The 14,686-nt window shown below is 51.7% G+C and overlaps 1 long non-coding RNA gene across 1 annotated transcript; it reads right to left on the reverse strand.

The window, feature by feature from the left end:
- Positions 1-8,091: 8,091 nt before the first annotated feature.
- LOC124966026 (uncharacterized) lies at positions 8,092-9,674 on the reverse strand. The gene is made up of 3 exons (XR_007105306.1): positions 9,151-9,674; positions 8,394-8,458; positions 8,092-8,185 (listed from the first exon to the last, which is right to left on the reverse strand). It is a non-coding gene; the product is annotated as an uncharacterized LOC124966026 (long non-coding RNA).
- Between the last annotated feature and the right edge of the window lie 5,012 nt (positions 9,675-14,686).

Consider the following 14,686-nt stretch of genomic DNA (forward strand, 5'->3'; position numbering starts at 1 on the left):
TGCTTCCCAACGGGGGGTCCCAGCACTGAGGGCACCTCTAAAATTGCTCCGCCCTCACCCCTTGCCCAGCATTCAAGGTGTCAGTCACCCACCCTGTGCCTCCCAGAGCTCTGGGTCTCCGGCCACCCGCCTCCCCCTCCGCAGGGCTTATCTGAGCCGAGATCCCACCTCCGCTCGACCCTCCTCCCCACCAGCCACCAGTGAGACAGAGCTGCCGCGTTGGAGACTTCCCGGTGTGACCCCTTCAGGCAGGACCAGGGTTTGTTCTCCCTAAATACCAGCCCACCCAACCCCCAGGACAGAGTCCATCTCCTCTTGTCCCACAGGAGTGTGCGGGAGGGACTTCTGGGGTCCCTCCCTGTAGTACAGCCTCTGCTTTATTTCCAACCAGTCAAAAGAAATAACCTCAGGTCCTTCCCTCTTCCCATGTCCTCTGCCAAGTCCTGGCCACACAGCCTGGCTCCAAATCGTGGCTTCCCATGTGGGACCCAACCGTCCTCCCAACACACCCGCCCTCCCTGGGGCCGCCTTCCAAGCCCATTCAGCTCAGCAGAGAGGTATGTGACCCTACTATGTGCCGGGTGCTCTTTCCGTGCCCGAGGCACACCAGCAAGAGAAACCACAGATGAGGGACAGGGAGCGTTCGGTGGTGGGAAAGCGAGAGGCCCCCAGGAATGGAAGGATGTTAGAGACAAATCAGTCAACAGCCCACGCAGCCAGGACTGTGTGGGTACTCTGGCGTGTCCTTTGAGAAAAGGGAGTGAAGATCAGAGTTCCTATTTGAATTATGAATTTTTGAGTGCCATTCAACTCTGGGGTCCCCTAAGCCACAGGTTCCAGTGGGTCGCACATAGAGGGTAAAGACATAATGTGACAAGGGTCAGGTACAGTGGTGTACGCACCTGTAATCCCAGCAACTCAGGAGGCTGAGGCAGGAGGATTGTGAATTTGAGGCCAGCCTCCATAAGTTAGTGAGACCCTGTCTCACTAAAAGGACGGGGGGTATAGCTCAGTGGGAGAGCACAGTGGGTTCAATCCCCAGTAAGAAGAAAGAAAGAAAGAGAAAAGGGACAGACATAAAAAATGAACTCCATATCACAGCAGTTCTTACTGGTGGTGTGGAAGTGATCTGCTAAACTGAAAGGTAAGTCGATCGTCATGCAAACTTCTGTCTAAAGTTTTTTTTTTTTTTTAAGAAAAAAGATTGGGGAATGATTCAGTCCTCTACTTTACTATTAAGTAACCTCAAGGCAGGTAAAACAGGCAACAAGGCTGTTTCTCTTTTGGCTTTGGGAGTAGTGGGCACCTCTGGACAGGGTGTCCATGGCTGTCCCTAATGCAGTTGACCGCTCCACCCCTGAACACCAGGAATCCTTGGTCCAAGAAGGGGACTTTGTATTCTGGCCATGATGGCCCAGGAAGGCCACAGGCTCTCCACCCAGAGTCAGCTGCCCTCACTCAGCTGATCTGGAAACACCTAAGCATCGTCTCCACGCTCTCCTCCCCTCACTCACCGCCACATCCTGTCAGTCACCACGTCCTGGCCTTCCGTCTTCTAAGTCCTCTCTTATCTGCCTCCTTCTCCCCAACCCACCTCCTCACCCTAGGCGAGAGCTCCTCTCTCATCCTCTGAGGCTGCTCCAGCCTCTTCTCTGTCCCAGGCCCTGGACCCACCTGCTCCAGTCTGGCCACCATGCTGCTGGCCACCTTCCCAGATCCCAGCTCTGAACTGGAGGGACAGAGGTTGCACGAGCCCCCACTGACCCTACAGGAAGTCTGGGCTGCCTTCCATCCCAGGATCCCCCAGTCTGCACAGGGTGAACACAGAGCTCCTACCTCTGGTCTCTGGAGCTTCCCTCTGAGCCTCTGTCCTCGGCTACTCTGAGCTGACCCAGATGCCAGCTCCTCCCAGGGAGCACACACACACACACACACACACACACACACACGAAGAAGGGCACAGAACAATTTTCCTAGGTGCATTTGGGAGACTTGTTTTCCCCTGAAGACTCTCATCCTTACCTTGCTGAGCTTAACTCCATAGGATTCCTGAGTCAGAGAGGAGAGAAGGGTCGAACCCCAGGAGGAGGGTGGGAAGAGGACTTTCCTCGACAGCTAAGCAAACACTCCACCTTCAAAAGGAGGAAAAAGAGATAAACAGATAAGATCTCTGCTCCAAGGATGAGCCTGAGGCCCCAGAGAACCTCAAGGTAGAAGGAACCTTGTGTTGCACTGGTGACCGACGCTGGGGTCCAGCCCAGCAAGTGCAGCTTATGTGATCTCTGCCCAGGGGGCACCCTGGTTCCTGTGCCCGTCATTCTGCTCCAACCTCTGTGTGAGAGGGAGTCCTACGGCACAGGCGTTCAGGGTCCAGATTCTGGAGCAGACAGAAACGGGTTCGAAGCCCAGCTCCCCGGCCTGCTAGCTGCATGTCCGCGAGCGAGATAGGAAGCCTCAGCTCCTCCTGCACAATGGATGCAGTGATAGCACGTCCCCTCTCCATGAGATGATGAGCTTTTGAACGTAATGGCCCCACAGAGGGGGAGATGGGGCAGGCGCCTGGGAAGTGGGGCAGCAGCCATTTCTCATGGTAGGCGACCAGGTCCTGAGGCCTGGAACCTGTAAGTGTCTTCATGACAGGAAAAAGGGTCTGTGCAGATGTGATTAGTTTAAGGATCTTGAGAGGAGGAGACGATCTTGGATTATGCACATGGTTCTTAAATATAATCACCAGGGTCCTCCAAAAGAGCAGAGGGAGGTTCCACACATGCAGAGGAGACAGCAACGTGGAGAGGCAGAAAGAGATGGGGCCGCAAGTCATGCAAGGCAGCCACCGCCAGAGGGAGCACATTCTGCCCGGGAGCTTCAGAGCGGGCTCTGCCTGCGGACACCTTGATTTCAGCCCACTGGAGCTTCTGACTTCCAGAACGTGAGGGAAGGAATGTCTGTTGTTTAAAGCCACCGAGTGCATGGAAATGCATTACAATGGCCCCGGGAAACATAGTCCTCATGGTCCTTTAATGCTGCAGAACGATTTCTCCCTTTAGAAAGCAGCTTGGTTCAGCTTGATCATCATCTAGGGACTGTTTTAAAATCAGACGCCTCAGGAACTCTGATTTACTAGGTATGGGTGGCCTGGGAACCTTCATTGTAATGAGCAGAAAGACCAGGCATGGTGGCACAGGCCTGTAATCCCAGCAACTCAGGAGGCCGAGGCAGGAGGATCACAAGTTCAAGTCCAGCCTCAGCAACTTAGTGAGACCCTGTCTTAAAATAAAAAATAAAAAGGACTGGGAGTGTAGCTCAGTGGTAGAGCAGCTCTGGGTTCAGTTCTACCAAGCAGCAAGGCCCCTGGACAGTGCTTCCAGAACAGGACCTTAACCGTCTCCCAGCGAAGCAGTAAGCGGGGCAGAGGGCTGTTGTCCTGGCCAGCCTGCCTTCCTCTGCTCCTCTTGCTCATGTGGGCCCACGGGGGAGGCTTTGCCAATAGCCTCGTTATTCAGAGTGAAAAACTCTGAGGCTCAGAGAGGTCCAGCCACTCACCCCAGATCACACCACGGAGCTAGAGGTTTTGACAAGCTAATGCCACAGTCCCACACACCCAACCCCTGAACTACTGGGCTCTGGAGACCATACTTATCTTCATTCATACGCTTAGGTAGCACCGCCTGTGTGACCCTGGAGAGGGACAGAGCAAGAAACAGAACAGCGGAAATCTCTGCTGTCCTAGAGCTTACCCAGCAGGAGGGGAATAAAACTCACCACGGAGCAGGTGTCATGGCGGACGCGTGGAGTGTCCCAAAGGAGCAGAGCAGTGTACTGCAGGAAGGCATCAGGAGGGGACCCCGGGTCGAGCTCATCAGGGAACATGGCCCAGGACTTGGGCTGGATCCACAGGAGGAGCTGGGGATCGACTGGCAGAGGGGTGAGTCTCTTGGGCAGAGGGACTACATTCATTCACTCATTCACGCACTCGCTCATTCATTCATTCACTCACTCACTCACTCATTCACACACTCGCTCATTCATTCATTCACTTACTCGCTCACTCATTCACGCACTCGCTCATTCATTCATTCACTTACTCGCTCACTCATTCAGCACCGCTATTCATTCATTCACTACTACTCACTCACTCACTCATTCACACACTCGCTCATTCATTCATTCACTTACTCGCTCACTCATTCACGCACTCGCTCATTCATTCATTCACTTACTCGCTCACTCATTCACGCACTCGCTCATTCATTCATTCACTTACTACTCACTCACTCACTCATTCACTCACTCATTCGTTCATTCACTCACTCACTCACTTGCTCATTCATTCATTCACTCATTCACTCACTCGCTCACTCACTCATTCACTCATTCATTCACTCATTCATTCACTCATTCATTCATTTGCTCATTCACTCACTTGCTCACTTGCTCGCTCACTCACTCATTCACTCACTCATTCAGCAAACTGGTACAGGCACTGGTGCTACAGGCCACAGGAAGACAGACAAAGTCTCCGCCCTGTGGATCTGGCCATTAATGGGGAGACTGCCAATAATCAGTGTGATGGTCAGGTAAATCTCTTGTGCTAGGAGATAAGAGCAGTGAGGACAAAAGGAACCGTGGACCACAAGAGAGATCAGGAGTAGAGGGAGCGTGGCAGGTCAGGATCTTAAATACAGTGGTACGGTAGATTGAAGGTCTGGGTCTCCACCAAAATCCGCAGTGTTGAGATCCTAACCTTCAGCCTTGTGAAGGTGCAACGAGAAGACAGCCATCTATGAACCAGGAACCGGGCCCTCACCAGACACCAAATCTGTTAGTGCCTTGGCCTTGAACTTTTCAGCCTCCAGAAATACATTTCTATATGGGAGGTACATTTCCATTGCTTATTAGCCTCGGCCCATGAGAGCTCTGCAGGTATTTATTTGTTCGTTTATTCATTCATTCATTCTCTGGCACTGGGGATTGAATCCAGGGGTGCTTAAGCTCTGAGTCACATCCCCAGCCCTTTTTTATTTTTTTATTTTGAGACAGGATCTTGCTAAACTGCTGAGGCTGGCCTTGAACTTGCGATCCTCCTGCCTCATGGTCCCAAGTCCCTGAGATCACAGGCCTGCACCACCGTGCCCAGTTCATGGGGCTTCCTTTATAAGGTTACTCATCCCATTCAGGTGGGCTCTGCTCCTGACCTAATCACCTGCAAAAGACCCACCTCCTAATGCCACCACACTGGAGGTTAGGGTTTCGACATAGGAACTGGTGTGGGGCAGGCACAGACATCCAGTCCACAGCACCACTTCAAGATTTTGAACACACCTGACATGATCTTGCCTTAGGATGGCTATTCCCTGGATGATGTTCCATAGCTTCCTTCTCTCATTCAAGCCTTTGCTCAGATGTTCCTGCCTTTTAGTTGACCACCTTAGTTCATTTTGGCTGCATGAACAGAATACCATAGATTGTGAACCCCTGAGATTCTTGTGACTTTTGTTATGCAGCAATAGCTAACTGATACACCTCCTTTGCTGACTATGTAATCAGACCTGCACATCCTTCTAGGTCCCACTTTCTCAAACACCACTCTCCTCAGGACTTCAGTTTTCCATGCTCCCTTTGGAACACTTTAGTGGTTGATATAAAATCATAACATTTTAAAACAATGCTACATAATGTGCACAGGAGTATTCAGAAATGGGCACTCATAAACATTTATGACAGGCTACATCAACACAATTATTTTGAAGGGCAATTTATGCCAAATATCTAAAATTAAAATGTGACCTATTTAACTTTATGTAATGCAGCCTAAAAAATAATCTGCAATATGTGAAATGTATTTCTACACTTGACCCTTCGTGATCTATCCCCTGTTCCTTCCTCAAGGCGTCTTTGGCTGAGAACTCACTGGACTTCGCATACCAGCCAGATTAAATCGTGGTGATGTGTGTAATTTTTCAAAAACATCTGTCTTCCCTTGCCCGACTAACTCCTGCTCACTGGTCATTCAGAAACAAACCCAGACGTCATCTTTGTAGGAAGCTTCCTGCCCTCCTGGGAACAGGTTAGGTGCTTCTTCTGGGTCTCAGATGCTCACCATGTTCTGATAAGCCATCAAGATTCCAGAGCCAGAGGCTCTCTCATTCTGGAGTCTAACACAGCTGTGTGACTCTGGGTAATTTGCTCACTTCTGATTCTTTTTTTCTTTTTATTTTGACAGCATCTGGAATTTATTTGCCTACCAATGAGAAGTTTAAAAATAAATTTAAGAGAATATTGACTATTGTCGACCTGTTAGCCAAGGAGTCCAGGAGAACATCCATAAGGCAACTATAATTTCCACAAACACACAGGTTTACAAAAACACAAGCCTAAACTCGAGACTCGCAGGCAATGTTGAGATTTGCTCTTGGGAGGAGAGCCCCATTTTAAGATGTTTGAATGCTCTTCCTCCTGCTGGATAGTTTCCTTTGAGGGAAGAGTATTTTTTTTTCTTCAATATCAGTTTTCTTCAGTTTTTGACATATGAAGGATCTCCACTTTTGACAAGTCTGGCTTATGACTCATCTTGAGCTGAGGCCTCACTAAATTGCTTAGGGTCTCACTAAATTGCTGAGGCTGACCTTGAACTCGAGATCCTCCTGCCTCAGCCTTCCAGCCACTGGGATTATAGGAGTGCACCACCACACTTGGCTCTGACTCTTTTCTTTTAAACATTGATTGAGCACTTACTGTGTGCCAGGGATTGCTCTGTGGGCTTTACAAACAGCGACCCCTGAATCTCAGGCCATCCTGGGGGGCGGGAGTTTACTAGCACTTTCCAAATGAGGACCCTCAGCCCTGCCAGCCTACGACTCGGAAAGTCCACGTGGTGTGTACTGGAAGCAGAGCCCAGCAACCAGGCCGCTGCCTCTGAGCCTCAGTCCTCATCTGGAGAACGTGGCTCATAGTAGCAAGGCCCCCTGGTGGGGACCCCTGGGCTGATTATGTGATGCACCTGGGCCACCTCAGTGCTGTGTCACCCCCGCCAGACCAAACCCTGGGTCTCCACCTTCTTTATCTTTCCAGCATCTCCGTTGCTGCAGCCTAACGCCCGCCGCCACGTGGTGTCCATTCTGTCTTCTCAGCGAGACATCTCACACAAAAGGAAAGTGCAGGTCCCAGAGGTCATGTGACCCTAGCTCCCGACCCAGAGCTAACAGAGGGGCAGCAAGAAATTGACTTGGCTGGTCCCACTCAAAGCCACCTGACCAGCAGCCTCCCATACACGTGATCTCTTAGTGGACATCAGTGTGTCCGGGGGCTTCAGGTGGCCGGTGAGACCAGCCAGGCATCGAGGGCTGGTCAGACCCCTGGAGACGCCCTCCCCACCCTGGGCCCGGGCCACGCCCCAACCTATGAGGAGGCCCCCATCCCAGGCTCACTTGGGCTGCCCGGGACTGTGGGGGCTAAGCCACAGGTCCCCAAAGTCCCCAGGACTGCTTCCCCCTTTGAGTGCAGAAAACAGCTTGTAAGATGAATGCAGAGAGAAAATCTTTAGATGTTCGCGGCGGAGTTTTATTTGGCCCTAAAGAAAAATGAAATTATGTGCCATTGGCAGGAAAACGGATGGAACTAGAGACCATGATGTTAGCAAAATAAGGCAAACTCCAAGGCCAGGGGTCGTATGCTTTCTCTGGCACGTGGAAGCTGGAGAGGAGAAAGGAAAGGAAAGGGGGAGGGGCGTCTCATGAAAACCCAAGGGGATCAGTGGGGGCAGGGCCAGGGCGGGAGTTGGGAGGGCGAGTGGGGGGGGGACACTGGCCAAATGACATTGCTATGTCGTGTGCGTGTACCAGCACATAACAGCCAGTCCCGTCATTAGGTACAACATAAAATGCAGCAATAGAAAAACTGTCGGGAATCAAAGAGCTCATGAGAACCCACAATCCCCGGAGCCGCAGCCCCAAGGGTGTCGGCCTGGCCTCTGTCAAGGGCCACCATGTCCTGGCGGCACTGGCAGCCAGCCTGGGGAGAGGCTGGCATGGCCTTCGCAGATTAGGACTGTCCCACGTCCCACTCTCCCCGCGTCTTTGACCAGGTCTCTCCCAGGTGGTGTGGCCTTTGCTCCTCCTGGGTCATCGCCGTGGAAGGCAAATGTGGGGACATGGAAGGTCCTGCTGGGCGCCTCCATCCTAGCCCCCTGCATAGAAAAGGGGAAACACCGGCTGGGGTTGGGGCTCAGTGGTGGAGGGCTCGCCTGGCACGTGTGAGGCCCTGGGTTCGAGTCTCAGCACCACAACAAATAAATAAAATAAAGGTACTGAGTCCACCTGCAACTAAAAAATATTTTAAAAAGGAAAAAACAAAAATGAAAAGGGGGAACAGGCCTGAGAGAGCAAGCCACTTACCCAGGACCACGCAGAGGCCTGGCTGGATCCAGGTCTTTGGCTGGGGCCACAGCCATGTGGTCCAGCTAGAAACAGGAAGAGGAAAAAAAATGTTTTCTGGAGACAAGTTGTCCCTACGTTGCCAGAGGTGGCCTCCCACTCCACCCCACCTCGATCTGCTGAGTAGCGGGGGGAAACAGGTGGGCATCGCCATGCTGGGCTCTGGAAGAGAAAATCTTCTTCAAGATCCGCGGAGAGAAGTGGTCAGAAAGAAAAGGAAGCACCTTCACCAAGAAGCCAGCTTTGCCAGCGCACAGTGAATCCTGACCTGACCTTCGCATCTCCCCAGAATCTGACCACTTTTCAACAGCTCCTCCTGCACCAGCTCCTTCTCCCACCTGGACCATCAAGGTCACGGCCTCACTCCCTGCGCCTGGCCTCCTATTGACACCTATATCAAGTTACGTCGTTCCTCTGCTCAGAAGTTTCCTGTGGTTCTTGTGTCACTCAAAAGAAAAGCCAAAGTATCTCCAGTGGCCCCCAAGGCCTCCCATAATCCAGTCTCAAGGCTCTCTGACCTCCCCTGCCCCTCCCCTGCTCCCTCCCTCTGGTTTGTAAACACTTGGGGCACAGCCCTGCCTCAGGGCCTTTGCACCTGCCTGTCTTTCTGCCCCAAACACTTTTACCAAGATACCCGCATGGCTTCCTCCCTCCCCTCACTCAGGTTCTTGTTCAGGTGGCACCCCTTCAGAGAGCCCTCCCTGAGCAGGGCACTCACCCTCTGTGCACCCAGGAATTGCCAGCCCACATCTCTCGTGCATTTCTCTATGAGCCTCATCGTACTCTGCAGCTTCCTGTTGACTGTATGCCCCTCCCTAAATTCCAGCTTCACGAGGACAGGCCTTTCCAGCTGTTTTCTTTGCCAGTGAATGCCCAGTGCCTGGGACGGTGCCTGGCATATAGCAGGCGCTCCTGGTTGAATGCATGAGATCCTGCCGTGAGCCCTTTATTGAATCTAGTTGAGAGTCTTCGTCTCACAGCACACAAGCAGTAAGGGGCTCAAAGAGGCAGGTCACTTCCCAGTCACAGGGCTGGTAAGGGGAGGAGGTAGGATTCAGACTCGCCCTGGTGCCAAAGCCCATGTTCTTCATCCTATGCCATGCTGCCCCTAGACTTGGGGATTTACTGCTGAGGCTCAGAGAACATAATAGGGACCCTAATAATGTCCCCTTAATCAACCAAGCAGTCTCCCAAAGATAAGAAGCGAAGTAAACAAGGAGCCAGGGCAAGCCCCGGGACGAGGAGACCCCTGCAGACTCCCTCCATTCTTGGCTGAGGACCGCTCCGCCCCCTGGTGGCCACTCCTGGAACTGGTCCCATTGGAGTCCCAGGAGAATCGCGTTAACAGCCCCAAGTGTTTAAAATCCTTAAGGTCCAAAGAGCTCCTGAAAAACAAGGCGGAAAAGAAAGACAATAGGAGAGTTAGTGAGCCAATTACACGAATGAGCCATGCGCAAGGAAATTCGTCCTCGGCCAAACATAAAACAGGAAAAGATTGCAGTTTCGCTGGCGATGGGGGTGGCGCTCAGGGAGCGCACGTGCTCAGTGGCACCGGGCCTGGGTTCCAACCCCAGCGCGCGCGGCACACACACACACACACAATCCCAAAATACAAAACAAACAAACAACAACAACAACAAAAATGGGGAGGCGTGAAATGTGAATTATATCCGGCCTTGGGAAGTACGACTCTTGCAAATACCTGGCACTGGAATTGGGACAAGCTCCCCAAGTGTTTCCGATGTGCCTGGAAACAAGAATTTACCAGGTGTTCCTGGGGGACCACACACGTCAGAAACTTGGGGAGTTCATTAATAGAGATTCCTGGGTCCCACTCTGAATTCTGACCTGGGACCTGCATTTTAACAAACTCCCTGATTGATTCTAATATGCTGTAGAACTTGAGAACCCTTGGCAGAGAACATGCTGTGGATTGGGGAAACCAGGTACCAAAAAAAAGCATGCAGAGCTGGACACTGCTGTGTGCCCTTCAGCCAGTCCCCAAACCTCTCTGATCCTGCTTAAGTATGTACACTTCAAAGCCCAGAGTTTACCACTACCAAGACCACTGGCCGCATGTGACCATTGAGCAGCTGAAATATAGGTGGTCTATTTGAAAACGGGCTGGGTCAAATACACAGCAGGTTTGGAAAATTTGGTATGAGGAAAGAATTTTAAATATCTTGCTAATAATTTTTAACATTGACCACATGTTTGAATGAAGTTTTATATGTACTGGATTAAATAAAACAATTTAATTAAAGCAATTAAATAAAGAAATTTCCTTTTTGCTTTCTAATGTAACTACTATACAATTTTTAAATGCATCTGTGGCTCGAATCATATTGTCACTGGACACCTATGCGTTAGACTCACGGGCCTACTTCCTCTGGGCTGGTGCATGAGTCAACTCAGCCTAAGTCTGCTTATCACAGAGACTGATTTTAAATGATTGGAAACTGATGTTTGAACAATTTAAAACAATTACTTATTGAAACAATAGTGATAGGTAACATTTCTTGAATGTGGCCATCTGCCTGTATTATGAACTACAGGTTAAGCATCCTTAATCCAAATCCAAAATGTTTCAGAGCCCCAATTTTGGGGGGGGAGCCAATATGGTGCTGCAATCAAAAGATTCCACACCTGACCTCATGTCATGGGAGGCGGAGGAGGGAATGAAATTGGCCAAATTATACCGCTCACATTGTGAATGTCTGACTTTTTTGACAATGTATAATTATAATGTACCAATAAAAATGGGAAAAATTAATTTACAAAAAAAGAAGGACAGAGGAAAGACACCTTAGAGCCATTCTGAGTCTGCAGAGGTCTCTAGTTTCTCTGAATGACCAGTTCAAAGCGTGCCAAAGAAATATATCTGGAGCCGGGCATCCCTGTAATCCCAGCAGTGGGGCAGGCTGAGGCAGGAGGATTGTGAGTTCAAAGACAGCCTCGGCAACTTAGTGAGGCCCTGTCTCTAAATTTAAAAGGGGGGGCGCTGGGAAGTGGCCCAGTGGTTAAGTACCCCTAAGTTCAATCCCTGGTACCAAAAAGAAAGAAGTCTGTCTGGAGTGGGATGTGTTACTGTCCTCCACTCTGGCACTGTTTCTCAGCTTTACAAGGAAAAGTCAGGTGCTGAGACATTCTTGGGCATCAGGTGTGGTTTAGGATTGGATTCATTCAACCTCTCAGAAGCTGAAGGGGACAGACCCACCCAGGGAAGACACCAGGGCATCCTGTGATAGAAGAAAAGCTAGCTGACTCCAGGCCCTGGAGGTGCCGCAGAGCTGCACACCTGGTCCAGGGGAGCTGCCGTTTCTAGGGTCACAGACAGGCAGCCAGGGTAAAAGCTGCTGCAGCTACAGGAATGGCTGACTCCAGCTGCACGCGCTGCTTGCTGGGCTTACACAGATAAGAGCCTCCCAAGTGCAGGGTGCTGGGCACTGGGAAACACCCAGCTTTCCCCCGCTGGTGTTTGACTGAATAAGTGGCAGAAACTTCCTGACCACAGCCTCTATCCCACTTCCACTTTCCAAACCTCACACTGGTGTGTGGAAGTGGCAGAATCCTTGCCCCAAGGGAAGCAGGGAGGATCCTCCTTATCCTGGAAAGTGCAGTAGACGTAAGCAGGCTGGGAGGCTGAGCCATTCCGTCCTCAGTAGGAAAGTCCCTGCACCTTCTGACATTCCCAGGAACCCCGCAGCCATCTCCGCCCTGTAGAGGTGGGGCTGCTTTTCAGACGGACTGGGTGACCTCTGGTCGATCTGCACCTTCTTTCCTCTGGGTGGAGGGTTAGGATCCCAGGGGACAATGAATGGCACACTTCTCCCTGGACTGAAGACAGAACCAATCTGCAGAGAAAGAGGAGGAGAGAAAGACACAGAGGCTGGGCATGGTGGTGCATGCCCGTGATCCAGCAGCTCGGGAGGCTGAGGCAGGAGGATTCCAAGTTCAAAGCCAGCTTCAGTTATTAGTGAGGCCCTAAGCAGCTGTGTGAGATCCTGTCTCAAAATTAAACGTAAAAAAAGGACTGGGGGTGTGGTTTAGTGGTTAAACCCCGGGGTTCAATTCCTGTACATAAAAAAAAAAAGATAAATAGATACAGAGAATGATATGCAGGGGAAAGAGGGACAGAGACCAGCACATTGGTCGTACTACCTGAACAACGAACAATACCAATGATCAGGCCAGGCTGTGTGACCCAGGGGCTTATCACCACCTCCCCTGCCTCTTGTCACCCCTGAACAGTTGAACAGGATACAAATTTGACTGCCTGTGATAGATTCAAAATAACAGTGGCCTTGATTACACAGAAATGTAGATGTCTCTCCTGCCCCAGGCAGTGCTGGTGGGAATCAGGGCTCTGGCATCTTGCTCTCTGCCTGCCCTAGGGGGTTGCGTTTGTCCTCAGGACCTGAGACTCCTCTCTACCCGTGTCCCTAATCCAGGGTGAAGGAGGAAAAACAAAGAAAGGAGACCTTGCTTGAAGGGTGTGATCCAGAAATGGCACAAGTCTTTTCTGCATTGCCTGGAGCCTGGTCACATGACCAGATCGGTTGCAAGGGGTGCTGGGAAATGTAGTCTTTCTCTTGAGCGGCCACGGGCCTGGCATAAACTTCCTCAGCTATGGAAGAGGGGCTGGTGGACTGCGGAGGGGCCGCCAGCTTCTCTGTCAGGTCAGTTTACCCCCAGTAGCTTCTTCCATGGCTCCCAGTTCCCACCTGGGGCACTTTCACCATTTTAGGTGAGATTGGTCCCTGGCGTGTGGCACTGCCCACCTATTGCTGCAGGTGCTCTCCCAGGCAGTGTCCCTGTGGGGGGACAGATGAGGATGGTGGGGACATGGGCTAAGGGAATAGCTCTGTCAGCTGGGCCCCCTGTGCCCACCCCCATACGCAATCCCCAGCACCACAAAAACAAAAAACAAAACGCTTCCTCTTCTGGAAGCAGTTTCCCGGCAGCCCCCACCCCGACCCCACCCCACCCCACCCCCACCCCACCCTCACCCGACAGGCTGCGGCACAGTCCTCGGAAGCAGCCTTGGTCTGCTGGGCAGTGCAGCCCTGGAAGAAGGTTGATGGCAGGAGCCCAAGGTACCCCGAGCAGGGGACTCTTGTGACCAGATCCTGAAACTCTGGGAGATATGGATAGTTCCTCCTAACCAGAAAATCTAAGAATGTGTTGCTAGAATCCAGTTAGAACTGGTCAGCGGGGTCGAAGGTGACCTAGAGTTGCCATGGCAGCGGGGACTTGAAAGTCTGATGTCATCTTGCTCTTGCTGTCAGTCAAAAGTCCAGAGGTGGACCTGGGCGGGACCCTAGGGGATCCCTCATAAAACTGGAGGCCCATTGTCCCTCTTCTCTGAGAGGACCCACACTCTCCCTTGAGAGTGTCCCCTTTCCCTTTCCCCATCCCTTCAGTAACTCACGCCCGTTACTCTGAGCGACATGTCTGAAGTCTTTCTGACTTGATCCCAAGAATCAGCATTTTAGCGGGGTCTGCCGCAGTTTCTCAGAAGGCCCCAGCCCCGTAGCATCAGTACCGATTCACCCTCAGGCACTGGGGAAGCCAGATGGAAGGCAGATGTTCCCAAAACCCCTGGATCGGGCAGGCCAGGGCTCTGACTGGGAACCACAGGGGCATTTTTGCCATGGAAAGAGAAACGTGGGACAAGACTTCCTCAGCAATCTTAGTTTCTGCAGGACAGGGGCGGAGGGTGGCCCTCAGCCCGTTTGACCTTGACGGTTTGGCTTGGTCCGGAGAGCCTGGCACTGGCTGCATGTCCACTCTTAGCAATTCGGGGCTCCTCTTGAGCCAGCACAGAGCCAGACTCTTGAAAGCGTGGGCGACTTACCTGACCTCACGTATCTCTTCCCACGTGGGAAGACTGAAACAATTGTTTCTACCACTTAGAGATGTTAGGAAGTTTAAAAAATCTTTACAAGGCCGTTACACTGAGACCCCAGGCTCCAGACCCCAATGCCTGGGTCTGTTCAGCCATTCAGCAGCTATGTGGCCTGGATGGGTCACTTAACCTCTCTGGGTCTCTGTTTCCTCCCCTGCAGTCGGAGAAGGGCTGCACCTGCCTCACGGGGCTGTGAGATGAGAGTCGAAAAGTGTGAAGTCACATGAGCGGTCCCAGACCTCGTCTGTGTCAAGAACGGTGGCCAGCGCCAGGCAGGGTGGTGCACGCCTGCATTACTAGCTGAGGCGGGAGGATCGCGAGTTCAAGGCCAGCCTCAGCAACTTAG

The sequence above is a fragment of the Sciurus carolinensis genome, chromosome 16 (assembly GCF_902686445.1).
Source record: "Sciurus carolinensis chromosome 16, mSciCar1.2, whole genome shotgun sequence".
Classification (NCBI taxonomy): domain Eukaryota; kingdom Metazoa; phylum Chordata; class Mammalia; order Rodentia; family Sciuridae; genus Sciurus; species Sciurus carolinensis.